Below are 19,031 nucleotides of genomic sequence, written 5' to 3'. Positions count from 1 at the left end.
TGAATTGATGATGGAGTATAATAATGGTTGCAGGTATGATCCTTGATGAATTAATGTTTGATATCGAAAATTTGCTCTCTGACCTGGAAAACTCGACCGATTATAATGGCATACTCGGCCGAGTATCGCTTACTCGACCGCGTACACTAATATACTCGGCCGAGCACCCAGATAATAGACTCTTCGTTATTTGAAATTGTTATAAACTTAAGTGGGTAACTCTTTTGATACGTGTATGCTTCAATACCTTACTAATGTGTCCGGTTTTTATTATGATGTACCTTGTAATATACGAACACGACATATGGTTGAGTCTGAAATGCGACGGTAATAGTAATATGAGATGTGGTTATGGGCATTCGCGGTAGTCAGAGTTGATCAAGGGCAATGGCATTTTCATGCTTCTTAAATTTCTCTAATTATGATGCGTGTCTTGTCTCCTTGAGTTGCATACATAAGCTGATTGTTTACATACGTATGGATGTGTTGTACTTGTCTTATCCTAGAGTATATGTTCCATAATTGTTGTTATATTGCTTTTGGTTGACCTTGGTGAATGGGTAGAATGAACTTCGGGGACGAACTTCCTCTTTAGAGGGGTAGATAACATCGCGATATAAAAGTTCTAAAAGTTTTAACGAGTTGACCAAAGTTCCTTTATGCTTAACTTCAATTAACTTTCGTGTTGTGAGTCGTCACGAACTTAACTTATGTAACTGATGCTGTAATTGGGTAGTAGTGATGTTTTGTAGTTGTCGGAGTCTTGTCAAAACCCTTAATTTCATAGGTGTCTTATGTATCCCAAACTTTGGAGTGACGTTCCTTGTTGTGAAACGATAGGTCTTTTCTTACGTATGCTGTGGTTGCATTTGGGAAATATGGGTTGAACTTCGAGGATGAAGTTCCTTTTTAGGGGGAAAGACTGTAATACCCGCCCTGTTTAAGGATCCTTTGATCGACCATTTGACCACAAAAGATCGTAGGAGGGGATATGCGAGAGGATAAAAGATCTATGTAATTGTTTACACAACCTAGTCGGGGTTACTCGGCCGAGTGGTGGTAACACTCGACCGAGTAGGGCTTACTCGACCGAGTATGAGAGTACTCGACCGAGTATAGCCACTGTTGACACGTTACTATAAAACGCAAGTTCGTAAGTCTTAATTCATTTTCGACGGTTCCCTTTCTCTCTAACCCTAATATATATCTCTCTCTCACCTATCACTCACCTCTCCATACACTCTCATCTAGCCTAGACACTAACCATGGAAGGGGATTTGTTTATATGTGAAGTATTCAAGTAAGGATGTCATCGTTATCGACTTCGGTCCGTGTCTCAAGGTAAGTCGCTGTTTAGTTGTTGTCTTTCAGTAGGTCTTTATGGTAGTCTTGTAATAGGATGTGATTATCGTTTGTAGGGTTCATCTCAGAGTCTTGCCTGGCTAGTTGTTGGATGCATTTTCATGGATTAACGATAAGATAGGGTTTGCCTACTCGGTTTAATGTTTAATTGTTATAAGATTATGTGGTAATTGTTGTACGATTGATTATCTGATGATTGTTGTTGGTGTGTTGGAGTTGGTGTGGGTGTTGTGATGGTTGTTGGTGATGTTTGCGAGGTGCGTCCTCGGCTGAATGAAGTCACTTGTGGGAGTGGCTTCACGCCCTAGTTTTGCTCTCTGTGGAACCCACCACAGGAGGGGATGTGCACATTAATGAACAGGGTTATTACTCGTTGATGAGCGGGGCTTAGGTGGGTACGGCTGCGATCCCCCACTGGCAGAGCTACACACTTTAGTGTGTAGTTGGTTACTTGTTGTGATTGGGAGTTGGAGGTGGATGATGATCAGCTCTTTATCTTTTCGTACTTGTCTTATTTTGTTATACAGTAAACTGACCCTATGTTGTGTTTTCAAAACTATGGTGATCCATTCGGGGATGGTGAGCAGTTGGTTTAGCAGGTACAGTTGGTCTTGTTTCTTGCGGGCTTGGAAGGGAATCGAGTCACCACGCTACCGGAGTAGATGTCTTTGACACTTATGCTTATTAGTCTTTGTAGTTATCACGTTGTATTTTGCTACGCTGTTCTACGTTGTAAAGACTTAAGTTATTTAATAAATGTTCTTTTATTGTTTATTTGATCTACTACCTCGGGCAACCGAGATGGTAGCACCTTCATACATTGGGGTGGTCCTTGGTAAGGCACCTTGGTGTACGGGGGTGTTACATCTGTGAGTACTCCAACTGGTAGTCTATCTATGATCTTCGGTGCCAACCCCTTTTCAAAGAGAAGAGCCAAACTCCATTGACCTAGTTGCATATCCTCCGTGTACCGTAACAGCTCTATAAACCGGTGATAGTACTTTGTGACAGTCATGTTATCATCCATGTAAAAGAAATCGAACTCAGCTCTCAACTTGTGGCGAATGTGTTCCGGCACGAAGTGTTCTCTCATAGCACTCTTGAAACCTGCCCATGGGATATCATCCTGTCCCCGGCTCTTGTAGTATGCCCGAGCCTCCTGCCCCACGTCCTGTCACCATACCCTATACTCATCCCTTAGTAGAACAAAGCCTGTTCCACCATCATATCCTCCGAACACTTCACCATCTCTAGCAATCTCTCCATCTCATGGTGCCAATTGTCAAGCAGCTTTCGCTCACCGGTGCCCTCATAGGTAGAGGGGTAGAAACGAGAAATGGTGGTGCTAAGATGGTATGCATCCATCGGTTTCTCACCTCCCTTACCCACATTCTTAAGTGCCTCCATGAGCGCATCTGTAGATACCTCATTTCTGCACCTCCCGCAAACCACCCGGTGATGATTGGGCCGTGTGTTTGGCATGCAGAACGATTTATGACAGTTCGTAAGTTTATCGTCAAGTGATCGCTCAAACACTTGTGTCTACCTCTTAATTGTCATCTACGTGCCGATATGGTCGTTTTGGCAGTAATTAGAGTATATTCGGAGTCCGGGTAAAAAAAACCGTCTTCATTTTCTAAAACCGAGTCAGAATGTTCCGGATATTTCTATTCCATATTTTCCAATCTTTTGATCTTTAGTAAAATATCTCCCGTAAAATTCACACAAAATATTAAGGAAACGAGATTAATCCGCTATTCCATAATAGAAACGCGGAAATCTTTCTTCTGCTGGAGGAAACCACTGAGGAAAGGACGCAGCAGGCGCTGCGCCTCTTCCAAGGGACGCAGTGCCTGCTGCGCCTCTTCCTCAGTCCTTTTCTGCGTATTTTCCGTATCCTTTCGAGATTCACTTTCAAAGTTTCTCCGAAAACCCTAATTTCCTCCGTGTGATTAGTATAAATAGGGACCTTCGTTCCACATATTTCTCACGCGAGTCTCCGCCCTTTTCTTCTCCCTTTGCATTCTAGACCACGTTCTTACTTTTTGGCGTCTACGTGCTTGAACTTTAGACCACGTAAGCTCGGATCTTTCTGAGTACCGGCCTCGTTTTGCATGACCGACCAATTTGACCAACTCCACATCAATCAACTTTAATCAATCTTGTTTAAATTCCTCCTAGAGGGCACTTTCGTCTACATTCGAGTCGAGCATCACTAAGCGTTAACTTAGTTCATCTCGTTTCGTCAAACATGTAAGTCTGACGGTGTATAATCTTTCTTTTGTTTATTGTTCTTTATTTTTGTAATTAATATTGTAAGATTTATGTCGAAAGTATTCTTAAAACCGATTTGTAAAACCTTGTTTAAAAACCCTTTTTACGGATTAGCAGAAGACAACCGTCGAGAAAGGACGCAGCAACTACTGCGCCTCTTCGAAGGGACGCAGTACCTGCTGCGCCTCTTCGTGAGGCTGCCGTAGTTCCTGCTTCCTTTCTTCTTCCTTCGTCTTTTGTTCGTCTGGTTGTTTTTGCTTTGTCATCAATTGTTCATATTTCTTTTAGCACGATAATTTAAGTATGATATTTTTAACATGTAAATAATTCATTGTTAATTAATTCATCTTTTAAATCCCGACTTAAATCCCTTATAATCCATATTTGCGGGTTTTCGTCATTAAATCAATTCGGGTTTTAGAGGTTCAATTTACCCATATTGAATCTCTGGAATTCATCTTTGATATATTTGCATCTGTTATTTACCGTTACCATCATTAATTCATCATTAATAAACTGTTTAGTCTAATTAATTTGATTAGTTTGTTAATTTTTAAATAATCTTATAAATCTTGTAATAATTCGTTCTATCAGTTTCATTCATGTTTTATCGTTTTTATGACCTCATTCACATGTAAATAATGTGTTAATCACTTCCATCCGAGTCAAATAACGTTAATCGACCATTAAATTCACCAATGAATATTAACGAGTTGCGGTTCCGGCTTCACAGCGAGAACTCAACACAGGAATAGACGCAGTGACTGCTGCGCCTCTTCCAAGGGACGCAGCTCTGCTGCGCCTGTTCCCGGTTCATTTCTGTCCCTGAATTCCCGTTTCTGCTTTGTCTTAGTTTATTAATTATGTATTAATTTACTATTAATCGTATTATCACCCTTAATCTGTTCGTTTATTCATTTATTCTTTCTTTTCTAAAATCATCCGTTTTAAATATATTTTCGACATAAATCATTAAATCCGATGTAATTATTGTAATTTTCCTTTGTATTATTATTGTATTTCTTTTATTGTATTGCTTGTATGCTCTCACATGCAATTAACTTAAATTTCTACCTCGACATTAATTGTTTGTTAAATTACGTGATAACCGACTTAGTTAATTCTCACATGCTAGGATGAATCTAATGGATGTTGCATTGCATGCATATAATCGACAATATATCGAGTATAGACAATTTTCCCTAATCATTAGTAGAGTCCGCTATCGAGGCAGGCGGGATTAGGTGTTCGATCAAAAGAGCTTCCTAATACGTACCCTCACCCCTTACTCCAGATCTCTGTGAACATCCGTGTTCATTGGCATCCATGAGAGTCATTCTAAACATAGAATGCTAAGGGTAACGAGTTCTTGGTGTTCATGTCATTACTTTGTGTCTTGACATGGCACGAGGTATTCGAACGGTTTCTAATTTTCCACAATAAATTGGTGGCGACTCCACAAATGCAAACAAACCAAGAGTGAAAAGCTTGCTTCGCTTTTCACCCCCGTGGGCCCGCGTCCACAGTTTGGCGACTCCGCTGGGGACTCATACACTTACGTGTAGCCAAAAGGGTGAAACTTGAACAAGGTTAGGGAATAGTTTGTACAAGACAATTGTCGGTTTTCATAACTCGGTTTTCCTAGATCGTTTCATTCGGCCTTCCTAGGCCCAACTCAACCCATTCGACCAATCGTCCCGTCTAAACGGTCCTAATTCTTATTTGGGCCTAAGGATGGATAACGATTGACGTCAACCATACCATGGTACTTACTCCTGTTGGTATCAAGGACTTTCACTACTTGAGGAAATGGACTAGGAATCGGCCTTACTCTTGTTTGGTACGAGCCTCTCCACAGACCTCGGGTTTGATTGTTCGGTATGACAACCCACCCTTTAAAACCAAAACCCTTCTAAATGCACTCAACATCCCGTTATAATGCTTGTATAATGTTTGTACCATATGTGATCACCATTTTCTAAACAAAACCATGACGTTTTTTGTAAAATCAAAATTCTTTTTTTAAATGTAAAATTTTTCGAAACATAGGCCTAATATTAGCGCAAAACCAGTCGAAAATCTGTCCAATTGTCGAGTCAAAATTCGGGCCTCAAAACCCATTTCAAAAACCTCACTTCGAGTCCACTCCTACAACTACACTAACGTTGACTAGGACGAACATTTTGAAACTTTGTCATTTCCTCAAAACTCACTTGACACAAGTGGCACACTCCCACTTCACAAGTCAAAACATTTCTTTTTTCGGGTAAGTGTGCTAGAATGGTCGATCGTGTTTTGATTCATCGTCGATCTCTTATTCAGTTTCCAAGATGCCTGAAACAAGAAACGTGAACTTCAACTAACTCCAGAATGGCAATGATCAAATCCTAGCCGCGCTAGCTCGTCTCCAAGTCACTTAAGACCAAGTGTATGATCGCCTTGACACAATCGAAGGCCGAATATATGCCGTGGAAACGAGGATGCCTCCTCGAGAAAGTGAAGTGTCTGATGAGTTTGTGAATAACTTCAGGGACGAAAACCCTCCCATAGGTATGACTACAGCTGAGAAACGACTCCAATACTTGGAGGAACAATTGATGTATCTCAAAGGGGATGACATTTATATGAAAAATAATCGCAAATATGAAGCCGTGAGTTCCAAGTTGCCAACCAAATTCAACATGACAAATATCCCTAAATTCAAGAGGCATGAAAACCCTTTGAACCATATCCGTGATTTCAAGGACTACATGTCTATCAAAGGCATTAAACCCGAGATGTTCTTAAGGATCTTTCCTTCATCTCTTAACACCATCCCAAAACAATGGTTCTATTCTCTAGAGCATAAGAAGATCGCTACCTAGGATGATGCCGCAATTGAGTTTGCCAAACAATACGCGGATAATGCTGAAATCCAAGTCAACATGCGCACTTTAGAGGTTCTTACCCAAAATGACAAAGAAGGTTTCACCGACTTCCTAAGTAGGTGGAGGAAGACTAGTACTCAACTTGTTGAACGTCCAGATGAGGCTATCCTCGTGGAGAAATTCGTGGACAACCTAAAGCCCATCTATGCAAGTCATTTGAGGTACCAAAACATTAAGACCTTCAAAGACTTAACCGTACTAGGAACAAGGATCGAAGATGACATCCGTAAAGGGCTCTTGTCCAAAACGGTAGGTCGTGGATATCAAGGCTCAAAAAGTCTGGGATGAGAATTCACAAATATCTGTCATGTTGAATTTGGTTGGCATCTAAGAAGAGTACCCCACCAAGGAAATTCACAAATATTGGAGACACATATTCCAATGCTCTAAAAAGGTTGATGAAACTGGGTAAACTTCAACCCATAGGCCATACACCCAAACCAGAAAAGAAATCCAACTTCTGGGATGAGAATTCGTACTGCGAATACCATAGAGGCAAGGGACATGATACAGAGAAATGCTACAAACTGAAAAATGTACTTCAAGACATGATTGAAGACGGTCGCCTACCAATACCGCCTGGAGGTAAGCCTAACAATACTCAGAATCCTCTTGGAGTTCTGATGATTACAAGTGACGAATCTACCTTAGGTTGCTCACATCTTATCTCCCTAAAAGAAGAGGTGATCAATGAGATATGGACGGATAGCGAGGAAGATGTCTACCTCCAGGATCTTCCCTTAATCAAGAGCGCCGAAAGCATCATAGATGAGATCATTGCCACACTGGGTACAGAAACCAACTCAAATCAGCAGAAAGGATGGAAAAAGTCGATCAAGTGGACAAACAATCAAGGAAGACTCGTCAAGCTCACCCTTGGAGAAGGAGAGATGTTCAAAGGAGAACCAGAAGACGATGAATTTGAGTGAGAGTCAAAGTCGGAGTCAGAGTTGGAGTCTAGAGAAGTTCCAAGAGAGTTTCCTCCTGTCGTCATCCCCATTCCTCTTGCTTCTCCTAGCTTAGCATCAAGTAATAACAGTAGTTCGGGAAATGTCCCAACGGCTGTCCCTTTACCGCCACTGACTACAGATCATATGGCTTTTTTATTTCAACTTTTCTCAACTTTTAATATGAATAAATCAGGTTCTGCTTACTCTTCGTGTTATCTTCAATGCAATTCTGTTTATGATGATGCTGAGGATGACCCAGACCCAGACTCGATCGAGATACCTCCCTACATAGCCAAAGAAATACTACAAGAGGGGGAAGGGGGACCAGTAGTAGAAAACACTGAACCCATCAACGTAGGAACCAAACTAGAACCCCAAGAACTTAGGATATGGACGACCTTGAGCCCTACCGAAAGGGCCAGTTTCATAGACCTCCTACACGAGTTCAAAGACGTTTTTGCTCGGTCCTACAAAGACATGCCAGGGATCGACATGGACATCGCAGAGCATAGAATCCCAATCAAACCGAGTTTCAAACCCGTGAAACAGAAGCTTCGTCGAATGAGGACAGAATGGGCTCTCAAGATCAAAGAAGAAGTCGATAAACAGTTCAAAGCCGGGTTCATCAAAGTTTCCGAGTACTCAGACTGGGTAGCTAACATAGTACCCGTACCCAAAAAGGATGGGAGAATCCGTGTTTGTGTTGATTTTAGAGACTTAAACAAAGCGAGTCCTAAGGATGACTTTCCTCTACCACATTTCGACATATTGGTGGATAATACAGCAGATCACGGGTTACTATCCTTCATGGATGGGTACGCAGGATATAACCAGATCAAGATGGCCATAGAAGATATGCATAAGACCGCCTTCGTCACTCAATGGGAACCTATTGCTACACAGTTATGCCGTTTGAGTTAATCAAAGCCGGAGCTACATACCAACGCACCGCAACTACGCTCTTACATGACATGATGCATAAAGAAGTTTAGGTATACGTAGATGACATGATTGTCAAGTCCAAGGATAGAGAGGGGCACATTGCGAACCTTCGCAAATTCTTCTCAAGGCTACGGAAGTACAACATGAGGCTCAATCCTCAGAAATGCGCATTCGGAGTAACATCTGGTAAACTCATGGGATACGTTGTTAGCCAATGAGGAATAGAAATAGACCCTTCTAAGATCAAAGCTCTACTCGAAATGCCGCAACCTCAAACGGAGAAAGAAGTTAGAGGATTCCTAGACAAGGTGCAATACATAAGTCGATTCATATCGAAACTCACCATGATTTGTAAACCTATCTTCAAGAAGTTAAAGAAAATAGATCACACCATGTGGGATGATGACTGTCAAAAGGCTTTCGACCGAATCAAGGAGATATTAGCCAAACCACCAGTGCTCATGCCACCTCAACGAGATCAACCTCTTGGTTTATATCTCACGGTAACTGAAACGACCATGAGCGCCATGCTAGCTCAAACCGTAGGAAAAGAAGAAAGAGCTATCTACTACCTTAGTAAGAAGTTCTTGGAGTATGAGTGCAAATACACGCCACTCGAGAAGACATGCCTCGCTCTTGTGTGGGCAACGAAGAAGCTACGCCATTACATGCTTAGTTACTCCGTTAAAATATACTCCAAAATGGATCCTGTCAAATACCTCTTCGAGAAACCCGTTCTCAATGGACGCTTAGCAAGATGGACTTTGATGCTCTCAGAGTTCGACCTCAAGTATGTACCTCTGAAAGTTATAAAGGGGCACGCTGTTACCGAATTCTTCGCAGAAAATCCCATTAATGATTCACAAACGATAGACACCTGGTCGTTTCCGGATGAGGATATACTCCAAATCGATGTAGACTCCTGGGACCTTTATTTTGATGGAGCGTCGAACTTAAGAGGATTTGGAATATGAGTGTTGCTCATTTATCCTGAAGGCGAGCATACACCAATATCTGTCAAACTCGACTTCGAGGTGACAAATAACGCTGCAGAATACGAGGCTTGTCTCAGTGGATTGCAAGCAGCAGTAGGTTTGGGCATCAAGAATCTTCGAGTGCACGGGCATTCATCTTTGATCATCAACCAAATTACGGGATCTTGGAAAATCCGAAGTGAAAGCTTAGCACCTTATCAAGCCAGAATAGACCAAGAAGCCAATTCTTCGATCAAGTAACCTACCTACACCTACCTTGAGAGGAGAATCAATTTCCAGATGCTCTTGCAAAACTTGCATCTTTGATTAATATGCCGGATATCATGGTAGAAATGCCTTTATGCATCGAACGACGGTCAGAGCCAGCTTATGTGCACCAAATCACCGATGAAGAGGAAATCACAGAGGAACCTTGGTTCCAAGCGATCCTAAACTTCAAACTCAATGGCACCAATCCACCAGATATGGACAAAAGGGGACAACGTTCTATACGCTTACTAGCTTACCAATACGTTCTCATGCAAGGAGAATTATACAAAAGAACACCTCTTGGTATAATCCTACGCTGTCTTGATTATTCACAGGCACAGAAAGTGATGGAAGAAGTCCATGATGGAGAATGTGGCCCTCACATGAGTGGACCCATGATGGCAAAGAAAATCACACGTTTAGGGTATTATTGGACCACAATGGAATCCGATTGCATCAAATATGTAAGACATTGCCATAATTGCCAAATCTTCGGGAATGTGCAACATGTCCCTCCTTCATTGCTCTACACCATGACATCTCCCTGGCCATTTTCCGCTTGGGGAATTGACATCATCGGCAGTATCACTCCAGCCGGAACAGGAGGTCACTGTTTCATCCTAGTAGCAATCGATTACTTCACCAAGTGGGTAGAAGCGGCTTCCTACCCCAGTCTTATAGCCAAGAACGTGGAAAATTTCATACAAACCAACATCATCTGTCGATACGGTTGCCCACATGAGACATCAGTGACAATGGATCACATTTCCAAGCTGAGATTGAGCAATTGCTAGCCAAGTACAAAATCAAGCATCACTACTCCTCGCCATATAGTGTTGGAATATGTGTCATCCGACAATAATGCGATCACAATTGTTGATCATGATGATCACATGTTTAAGTCTCATTCTAAAGAATACAATTGGGAAGTAATATTTTACTGTCAACTGGTCCACACATATCGGTAATGATTGGCTGACTAGAGTTTGACATTACTGTCGTGCGACGGTGGTGATCAGTTGATCCCCTTAGGTTATACCTAAAGGGTAACACTCTTAGAGGGTGTTTGGTTGGGGGAGGTTGAATGGAATGGAATGGATTTAATCCATTCTAGTGTTTGTTTGAGCTATTTTGGAATGGAGTTAGAATCTGGATGGATTCTAAATCCATTCCAACCCCCTCTAATCTCATACCCAACCTTTAACCCAAGATTCTAACTCCATTCCATAATGTTTAACATTTCATTCCATTCCAAGGTTCAACCAAACAATATAAACCAAGTATGGGATTTAGAATCCATACCACAATGGTATGAGATTCCAATCCATTCCATTCCTTCCCTTCGAACCAAACTCCCTCTTAATTGATTATTTAATTGATCGTATGACGATACGGGTTAACTAAATTACTTAAAATTGACGGACGATTTTGGAAGTAATATTTGCGTATCTCATTATAATTTGATTAAATAAGATACGGTCTAAGTAATCGAACTCTTTTATTACTTAGATGAAATTATTGTTTAAAGAAACAATTGCATTTGAATGAATAATTTATTATAAATACAAGATGTTGTGATTTATAATTGGTAAAATATTTTGGTACAAGTAATTATGAATTACTAAGTCAATTTTGTATATGACGTATTTTTATTAATGCGTTGATTTTTAATATGTTAAAAATACATAACAATTTTACATGTGACATGTGACAAATTGACAAATAGACAAAATAAAATGGAATCCATTTTATCCCATTTGGACCGAAATAGTGGGTGATTTAGGTTAAATATTGTGTTGATTTATTAAGTGGAAAACACAATTATATTACCTAAAAAACTAGCCATGCAAACCTACTTGCTCTTGTGAAGACAACCTTGCTCATGCATTGGCCCCTTTACCCTCCCTCTACCCGGTTTCCTTATAGAAAAAAACCAAAGGAGTTTTCTCTATAATTAAACCTAATATACTACATGAAGAATTAGTGTATTATTATTCATTCAACCATCTAAAATAAGAGTTTTAGAGAGATAAATCTTCTTCCTTCTTCTCCCTCTCTTAACCGAAATAAGAGAACAAAATAAAGATTTTTGGGTCAATTTTATTTAAATTAATATTGTTCTAGTAATAATAATAATATTAATTTTATTAAGAGATTACCTTGGGTATTAATCCTTGGGAGGGATTCTACACTTTAATCCTTGTTCTTCAATTTTAGGAGTGCTCAAGAACAAGTAAGAAGGAGATCTTACTTGTGCCCAATAATCCGAAATATCAATGTAAGGGTTGATGATTTCTTCTTTTTATTATTGTTTGCATGCATAAGATCAATGTTTAATTTTATGACTAAATTAAATCATCACATATATGAATATGTTAAGCCATGAGATATAGAGTTCCAACAAGCGGTATCAAGAGCCTTTGGTTGTTTGCATGCAAATCGGTTATAGTTTTTCCGAGTTATACGATTAACATATAAAACTCATAAATTTGTGTTATTATGATATATCACGAAATAAATTATGCATGTTAAAGTTTCTGATCTTAAAATGTATTTAGGATATTTTGGTTAATTTATCGATTTTTATTGTTCATCCTATATAATAATGGCATTAAAAATATGATTTTATGATTAAAATGTCATTTTCGGACTAAAATTAGCTAAACTTCGAATTTTTCAATGGTTTTTGGATATGTTATCACATGTTTTATTTTTAGATGACCTGTAAATATTCAGAATTTTTGGAGTTTTTATGCTCGAAATATGGATTTTTCATGATAAAAATCAAATTTAAATGAAAAATAGGTTAATATGAGATTAATTTCGAATCTGATCATAGAAATTTAGTATGTTGTCACATGCAATTTTACAAGATGTGTGTAAAATAATAGGCTATAATGAAGTCTTTATGCATGAATTATGAAGTTTTGATGAAAAATAGCATAAATAGTGACTTAATTAGTGAATAATTGCTAAAACATATTTCATGACTAAGGAAAAACGTCACATATTGCATTTTATTATCTTTTTCAGATCTAAAATTGAAAAATTGATGTATATAATTTTTCTCATGTTTTTATGATTATAATTGATAAATCCGATAAACCGCAACATAGTTTTTCCGATAATTTTTCGAAATTTTAACCTAAGTTTTTGAACATTATGAGTGTCATGGTATTTTTCTAGAATGTTCATGAGTTTAAATTTCAAATTTCAAATTTATTTGAAATTTTTGTGATTTATTTGAAGTTTATAGCATTTTTTTTGGAAATTTTGAGTCCACTAATGAACAATTTTAAGAAATATAAGTTAATTATAGTCAAATAGTTAGTGGAGACTAATTTTGAGTCCTAAGTTGGTTAGGGTAATTAACTTGTACATAAATATGATTTTATGTAATTTTTTGTGATTTTAAAAGGTTGAATCACACAAATCCGTAAAAACCGTTTAATATACGATATTGGCTCCTTAAAGGCGATTTAGCATAAAATTGGGCATGTTCATACATATTATAATGCTGCATTTTATTTATGATTGTCATAATTTTATTTTATGTATTTTTGCTTAGTATGGCCTTAGTTTTAATTGGTATTCCGGAGTTCCTTGAAGACGGTGTCACTCAAGAAGGCGATACATAAAGACGGTGTTACCTCGAGATGCATGCCAAAACCGAAGTTCAAGGGACCAATGGAGTTGCTTTCCGAATATGTAATAGTTAATTAGATTTTCTATTTTAGGAAGGGCATACTAGGATTTAATTTATGCTTTGCATTTTACTTATATGTTGTATGCATCGCTAAATCGCCATAACTAAAACATGCATTATCTTTTAATCGAGTTTATCGACCATGTCAATTAGAATTATCATAGTTCACCGCTTTAGTTCACTTAAAACATGATAGATAATAAATTGACATGACCTATCGCTAAAATAAACAATTGAGACATAGCCTTACCAAAAGGTAGAAACCATGAAAACCTATTTCGCGAGGGAGTGCACCCGGCCCTACCGGGGTACAAACCTTGTTACGTAGGGGAAGTGGGTGATATATGTCTATCCACCGAATTCATGTTGATAAGGGATGAATCGGCCCTACCGTGCCCAAGTTGATGTGGATTTGGATCATGGACACATTTATTCGAAATTTGGATTGAGCTCAACGGAAGTATTCGTGACCGTAGTCGCATGTGTTCCGGGCTAAAGATAAATGTTAATGTAATTTTATTGACCAAGAGTTCTAAAAGTAGAATCGATTAAAGCGTTAATCCACCGAGTTATATTGATAAGGGATGAATCGGCCCTACCGTGCCCAAGTTAATATGAATTTGGATCTTGGAATCATTTATTATAGTTGGGTAGAGGTCACTATATAAATGTTCACATCTTGTTAATTTATTTACAAGTATGATATTAAAAGACAAATGTTAATATTTCCTTTTCTTCCATACTTGTAGTTCATTACAATGAATCCATCAAACGCTACCGCACCGATAACTATTGAGTCATACCACAATGTTTTTGACGACGTTTGCTCTAACAATGATTTCGATACTACTAGAGAACTTCATTTTGGGATAGGTTCGGATGGAAACCTTAAATTCATCACTTCTACTAAACCACCTACTACGACTAGATCTCTTGTGAGCCGGTCTCAGGAAGACCGCCTCATAAAATCTATAGGGTCTTTGTCTCTGGAAGATAAAGATGCCAAAACTAGTGGGAGCTCAAGCAATCAAGTTCTTGCTTCAAAGGGCAAAAGGTTCAAGAAGAAGGGAAAGAAAGGGAAAAACTTCAAGCAAGTTGAAGATGAATGCCATTATTGCTATGGCATGGTACATTGGCTTAGGAATTGTCCCGTATATTTGCGAAATATAAGGGAAGGAATCATCGTTCCAAAAGGTAAAATTTCTAAGGAAATTTATGTTATTGATATAAATTATACTTCCACTACGACATGGGTACTGGATACCGGTTGTGGTTCTCACCTTTGTAATCATTTACAGAGTTTAAGAGACGTGAAGAGGCTTAGCAAAGGAGATGTGGATCTACGCCTTAGAAATGGAGCTCGAGTAGCGGCCGAATCCAAAGGAACTTATGTATTAGCTTTGCCTAATGGATTTGAGTTGTATTTACATAATTGTTTTTATGTGCCGACACTCTCTAAAAACATTATTTCTATCGCTATGTTAGACATGGACGGATTTTGTTTTGTCATTAAGAACAATCGTTGTACTATTTCGAGTAACGACTTGGTTATAGGCCAAGCTTATTCCATTAATGGCATTTACATTTTAGAAACCTCGAATCCGACTAATGATATCTATAACATTCAATCAAAGAAACTCAAATCAAGTGACCCAAGTGAATCGTTCATTTGGCATTGTCGATTACGTCACATAAACGAGAATCGCATCAAAAAATTAATTTTAAGTAATGTGATTACACCATTTGATTATCAATCATATGGTACATGCGAATATTGCCTTCTTGGCAAAATGACTCGTAATCCCTTCAGTGGTAAAGGGACACGAGCTAGTGAACTATTGGGACTCATACACACCGATGTATGTGGACCAATGAGTATCACCGCTCGAGGAAATTATGACTACTTCATAACCTTCACCGATGACTTGAGTAGACATGGGCATGTATATTTAATGAAATATAAGAGTGAAGCTTTTGAGAAATTCAAGGAATTTCAAAATGAAGTAGAGAACCAATTGAACAAAAAGATAAAAGCACTACGATCCGATCGTGGTGGAGAATATCTTAGCCTTGAATTCGATTCACAGTTGAAAGGTTGTGGTATCATATCACAATTTTCTCCACCCGGAACACCACAACTCAATGGTGTTGCCGAAAGGAGAAATCGAACCCTACTTGATATGGTTCGATCAATGATGAGTCAAACCGAGCTACCAAACTAGTTTTGGGGATTTGCGATTCAAACCGCAATTAGATCTTTGAACAATAGTCCCACAAAGACAACCGAAAAGACTCCATGTGAGATGTGGATGGGAAGGGTTCCCAATATATCCTATATGAAGATTTGGGGATGTGATGCTTACGTCAAGGCAAAGACCGACAACAAGCTTGCCCCAAGATCCGAAAAATGCATCTTTGTAGGTTACCCCTCGACCTATCGAGGATACTACTTCTACAAACCACAAGAAAACAAAGTGTTTGTGTCTTGCAAAGCTGTCTTCTTAGAAAGAGAATTTATTTCTGTTGAATCATATAGCTTATATGTTTATGTTTTGATGATGTCAAGGTGCTTTACATTCTATATACTTGTTGCCTGTAATCGTTTGTTAATTGCTTTAGAATTAACCTAATACGAGCAACGTAGAAGATTGTGACAATTGCATGAGAAGTTCAAGCCTTTGTTCAAAATCAAACGGTTCAAGATTCATTCAAGAATTATGTGAAGACGAAGTTCGTCTAATGATTAATCAAGCTTGGATGATGACGTAGCCTATACTCGAAGATCTCCTTGAAGATTAGAATAGTATAGGTGATTATCTTGTAATGGTAATCAAGAATAAGGTTCTTGATTTAGTAAAGTTATAGCTTTGCAGCTATAACATTACTAGTAAAAGAGCTCAATGTTATAGCTCTCCTACTATAACATTGAGATGCTGATTTTTTATACACGACTTATAATTGTTTCGAAAATTGTTTTATAATTGGTTAAAGTTTATTTTAAATGTTTTAATGAAAGTATTTATATAATAAAGCCCGGTTTAGTGAGGAGTCCGGCTTTGTATTAAACGTTAATTAGTAGTTGTAATGGATCAACTTATGAGTTGGACTTTGCTACTAATTAGGGTTTCAACATAGCCTCTCTTAAAACCTAAATTCTAATCATATGTTAAGACTAGGGTTTGCACGAGTCACGAGGCACATGAGCCGTGACATCTCGTGTTACCTAGGGTATAGTAGGTAAAGATTTTATTCTATAATAATATTTTTACATATCTTATATTTCTTACTTAATATATTTGTTTATGGTAAAAGATATTCTTGTTTTAGGAAATCTTATCATAATCTTAGAATTTATAGTAAAGATAATATTTGGAAAGATTATATTCTATCTCTTAGAATATTCTTTATTATCTTTTAAGGCTTTTAGGAAAGAGATAATAAGAAGATATAATTTGCACTTATATCTTATTATTTTCGGCTATTAGGGTTTGTGTGAAAACCGTTAGCCTACTCCTTCCTTCCCTATAAATACTTTGCTATTTACAACATCTAAAATAGAGACCTTAAGCATAAAAATTAATTTCATCTTGATAGAGCAAACCGTGTGTTTTCAAAGAAAAACCGTTTTGTTATTTTGAAAGGTCGTGTGTTTTAAAACTAGCATACTTGTTCTTAATTTATCGTTATAAGATAATAGTACTTAGTTGATTTCTTAACTTGTTCATTAACGTGAACCTTTGTTAGAATCATTAGTGCTTTCTTATTAGTGTAAGTTAGTCACTCGAGTATTTAACAGTACTCATTGAGTTACAGCTAGAGTTAGTTGTACGAGTTGGGTTAGTAAATTTGTAATCCGTAGAAAGGTACTAAATTTATTAATCGAGAATAGTGGACGTAGGTTTCGACTTGTGAAACTGAACCACTTCAAAAACTGTGTGTCCCTTCATTCTTTTGCTTTCTTCGTTTATTTCACTTACTTTCGTTAGTTGATTAGTTAAAGTTTAATCAATAAACTTTAAATAATCAATTACATATACATTATCGAAAAAGCTTCAAAAAGTTTTAAATCTTCAATTCACCCCCCCCCCCCCTCTTGAGTATTTTGGATCAATAGACTCTTCAATTTCTAAGAGACAGAGTAGGAGAAATTTTGAACTTGATGAAGTTCGAGAGCCACAAACCGAAGTAGAGACGCAGGAAGATGTTCCATCGTCATCTAACGCGGTTGTCCCTCCTCCACTTAGAAGAACGAGCCGTGTTATTCGCCGACCCGATCGATATATGGGACTTATCGAAGAAGATGGAACACTCGATGTGTTGCTTTTGAAAAGTGACGAACCCGCCACCTACAAGGCCGCAATCTCTAGTCCTAATTCCTCCTTATGGCTTGAAGCCATGAAGTCCGAAATGGATTCTATGAATGAAAACCAAGTATGGAACTTGGTAGATTTGCCTAAAGGGGCAAGACCTCTTCAATGTAAATGGATTTTCAAAGTCAAGAATGGAATAGAAGGACATGATGATGTCTACAAAGCTAGGCTAGTGGCAAAAGGATTTACCCAAGTCCAAGGTCTCCATTATGATGAGACCTTCGCCCCCGTGCCATGCTAAGATCCATACATATTTTGTTAGCGATTGCCGCATTTCATGATTATGAAATATGGCAAATGGATGTCAAAACCGCTTTTCTAAATGGGCATTTAGAAGAGTAGGTGTACATGATACAACCCAAAGGTTTTGTTGATTCTAAAAATCCTAACAAAGTGCGCAAGCTTAAGAGATCCATTTATGGTCTTAAGCAAGCATCTAGAAGTTGGAATCATCGATTCGATCATGTTATAAAGAGAATGGTTTCACTCGAAGTGTTGAGAACCATGTTTATACATGAAATTTAGTGGGAGTAATGTTGTGTTCCTAATCTTGTATGTTGATGACATACTACTCATTGGAAATGATGTTCCGATGTTGTCTTCTGTTAAGAAGTGGTTAGGTAACCACTTCCAAATGAAGGATTTAGGAGAAGCACAACGCATATTAGATATCCGTATCCATAGAGATAGATCCAAGAGGATATTGGCACTAAGTCAAGAGTCTTATGTTGATAAGATTCTTCGACGGTTCAGCATGGACAAATCAAAAAGGGGTGTGGTACCTATGGTAACTGGGACCATATTGAGCAAGTCTCAATCTCCGTTCGAACCCCATGATGTTGAATGCATGAAGATGATCCCTTATGCTTCCCCTGTTGGATCAATCATGTACGCCATGATATGCACACGTCCTGATGTCTCGTATGCCTTGAGCATGACGAGTAGATATCAAGGAAATCCAGGTGAGAGTCACTGGATAGCCGTCAAGAACATCCTTAAGTACTTAAGAAGGACTAAGGATTCTATCTTAGTGTTTGGAGGAGACACAGAGCTCCGTGTTAATGGTTACACGAACTCAAGTTTCCAAACAGATAGAGATTACATGAAATCACAAGCTGGTTTCGTTTTCATGCTCAATGGTGGTGCCGTTAGCTGGAGAAGCTTCAAGGAAGTTGTAACTGCGGATTAAAGAATGGAGGCTGAGTACATTCCAAAGATCGTGGAAGTGGTAAGGAAGTCAGTGTGGATCGTGCAAT

The sequence above is a fragment of the Silene latifolia genome, chromosome 8 (assembly GCF_048544455.1).
Source record: "Silene latifolia isolate original U9 population chromosome 8, ASM4854445v1, whole genome shotgun sequence".
In the NCBI taxonomy this organism is placed as follows: Eukaryota; Viridiplantae; Streptophyta; class Magnoliopsida; order Caryophyllales; family Caryophyllaceae; genus Silene; species Silene latifolia.
The sequence above is the reverse complement of the archived record's forward strand: the minus strand, read 5'-3'. Positions refer to the sequence as shown.